This window comes from Branchiostoma belcheri, unplaced genomic scaffold (genome assembly GCF_001625305.1).
Source record: "Branchiostoma belcheri isolate BF01 breed outbred unplaced genomic scaffold, Haploidv18h27 scaffold68, whole genome shotgun sequence".
Taxonomy (NCBI): Eukaryota; Metazoa; Chordata; class Leptocardii; order Amphioxiformes; family Branchiostomatidae; genus Branchiostoma; species Branchiostoma belcheri.
Window position 1 is genome coordinate 1409761 of NW_017804331.1, and position 3319 is coordinate 1413079.

Consider the following 3319-nt stretch of genomic DNA (forward strand, 5'->3'; position numbering starts at 1 on the left):
AGATATATGTAGGGTTGCCGGCCGGAGCTTCTATTGCGTGCGATCTACAATTGATCAGAAAATACCCCCCCCAAAAAAAAAACAACGTCCGATCCGGGAACGCCTGAAAAGGAGGCTAAGTGAACATAAGCAAAATGAAGTTGACTTCAAGTTGAAGTCATACAATACTTAAAAAAACAGGTTGGGACAGTTCATTATGATATTTGGGTAGTAAAAGATCAACATCCTTGTGCCGTAAAACCGTGTTGGAAAACTGCCAACTCCAACCGCTGTTTGTTTACATTCTTCAGCCCCCTTAAAAGACAGCGGGCCTGGCGTACCTTATTCTCGCGCTGCGCCGAGTCGCCGGAAATAGCGACGCTAATATGTTGAAAGTTATCGAAAATGACGATCAAAATGAGAAAATTTTTCAATCATTTATATTTATATTACAGTTTTGGCGCAAAAATCGTACATAATTTCGTTTTAAAATGTTTCGATTTCATGATTTTCTCGGCTTTTCTCCTGTTTCTTGGCGACTTGCCCGTTGGAGTACCACGTATCTTGAGATGATATTGATCAGTGACCTTTACTGTTCATGGCGAGAGCGCTCAAGAATGTTTCTATTCAAGACGAAGTGAGTTGTTTGTTCACGTCTTCATTCGTTTGATAACTAGTCTCTACCAGACTAACTACGCTGGCTATACATAGCAGAATATTTGCCGGTGGAGTTTGGTCGCCTTGTTAGGTTTGACAGGAGCCGGGAAAGAAACTACCTCCCCGCGGCCGGACTCCCTTGGCCAATTTTACTCTCTTTTTTGCCGAATTCTACGATCTGTAGAAAGGCCTGGTGGAGGCTATTTGATTACAGTGCTGGTAGTACACAATGTCCCTTTGTGTGGTGTTTGTGTGTCGGCGGCTTTACCTGGAATTTTTAAAGTGTCGTTAATCTTGAAATGGGTAAGACGTTTACTTTGTCTGTGGTGGCCATGAGCTTGGCCAACGCCCAAGGTCTGTCTGCCATTTGATCGTTCTACTGCCCGGGGTTTAGAGTTTACAGTCGGACAGGTATGGTCGAGATAGTAGATCGTTGGTGCCCTCCGGCTACAGTAAGGCCACACCGACTTAATTATATGGATGACATCCGCGCGCGCATTGATTTTCGCCTGTCGCCCTCAAAAAAAAACAAAAAAACAAAGATCACCTCCACCGAGGCTCTGGCCTGGCTCTAGGCCTGCGTAGTCCATGCTAGTCAGCGAGAAAACGGAGCCAAGCACCCAGGCTATCGAATTCGAAGCTCCACGACTCAAGATCTCAGTACATAAGTACAGTACCGATTCATAAATGCCACAAAAAGCCAGCATGTGCCGGCTTGTCGTATACGTCGCTATGTACTGTCGGGAATTCACAATACCAGCTTTGTATTCCTGTGGTTTAGTAGCATTTTTATTTTTGGCCGGAATTTTTTTTATTCGCCCGCGCGCACTAGCTTGGGGGTCTTCAGAGGATGTCATCCATGAAATTAAATCGGTGTGGCCTAATCTGTGACAAAAACAACTTCCCAAGACTCCCGCAGTGATAGCCTGGTAGAGTCCCGGCCAGTGGTAGGGTTGTTAGAAACGCGATTTTCAGTTAGCCAGGCTCAAGCCGATCCCAAGCAAGCCTTTTGTATCTATAGTACTATACAGGCATCTACACACACACACACACCCGAATACGCCAGGGTAAAACAGACCCTTAACCCTGGGCACACTGGACTATCGTGGTAAATTTCAGTTAAGATATGGTTTAATCCTGAATATAAATTCTTTATGGTCTCAACAGAAAGTACAGGAACTTTTGTATAGTCTTCTACAATGTTGAAGACCATACGTGGTGGCGTAGCGGTAACGTTTTCGGCTCAGGACCAAGAGGTCGAATCCTACCCATGTCACCGATCTTGTGCCCTTGGTAAAAGCACTTTACACGACTTTCCTCACTTCACTCAGGTGGAAATGAGTACCTAGCTTCGGTTAGGGACGTCCCTCGGATAGGACGTTAAATGGAGGTCCCGTGTTTGGGGAGAGCCACACCCCACGCACGTTAAAGAACCCACCACACTCATCGAAAAGAGTAGGGGACATTCCCGGTGTGAGTGGTTCAAACCTTACAGTCCGGTCTTACGCAGCTTATACTTACGCACATGTACAAAACTGGTGTGTTACGCCTAAAGGCGGTTTACCGGTTATGCGAAACAAACACCGTCTCCCAAGAATCCATTAAGAGAAGGGACACAGTACATTCTGCACAGTACACTACAGGACAAATACACAAACAACAAGGTCACTTGTTGTGATCGTTCAATTCAAATGTATAACTGTTTGCCCCCCCCCCCCACAAAAAAAAATCTATAAACCTGTGGCACCCGACAAAAATTTGATCTGTTCTGTCTGGGGACCATGTAAATACGAAAGTAGTCCGCTACAAGGTATGAAATGCACTTCGACCAAAGGAATTTGAAGTGCATTCTGCTTTCCCTGGACACTTTTCTAGCAGGTGAAGCTTCAGTAAGTTGACAAAACCTCGGGAGAAACTAACAATCGGCGCACTGTCTGCTTGTAGCGGGCTACTTTTGTATCTACATAGTCCCTCGACCTGACATGAACCTCAGAAGAAAACTGACGCACCATTTTTTTTCTCAAAATATTGTTGTAGATTCTACAAGATCAATGGCACGCTCACGTAAAAGTATAATCTCCAAGCAGATCCCTTTCGGTGGCAAGACAGTATCCACTAGCCATAGAAGTTCGCCGGCCACAGTAGCGACAAAAAAAAACCCTGCCATATATAAAAAGCCAACGATCATTCCCCCACAACCTCTGCTTGGAGAGTAGTAAAAGTATATACGTACCCACCTGCTGTTTAGTATGTAGCTGCTGTCTCACCTTGCGTACGGAAGACGAGAAGCTCACTGTCACCCACCGTGAGGTTGACACTATTTAAAACTCAATTGTCGCACCTGTTGAAAATTGTTCCCACCGCGGCTCAGTTTTCTCCGTCGTCAGGACAACCGGTGTCACCGTCACTACGCACCTTTGCCCAGGTAGCCTCCTGTGCAGGCTCCGGGGCGGGTGGGAATTTTGATACAGCGTTTTGTACACTTTTTAACACGATATTTTTATAGCCGGCCATCCTAAAATTAGCTGCCGAGAGAAGGTTCCATTCCGCCCAGTAGGCGGTTGTAGAATGGTCGGCTATTACAATATCGCGTTAAAAACTCTTCAAAACTCTGTCTCAAAATTCCCACCCGCCCGGAGCCTGCACAGGAGGCTATACCCAGTAGTTACTGTGCGTATTGACC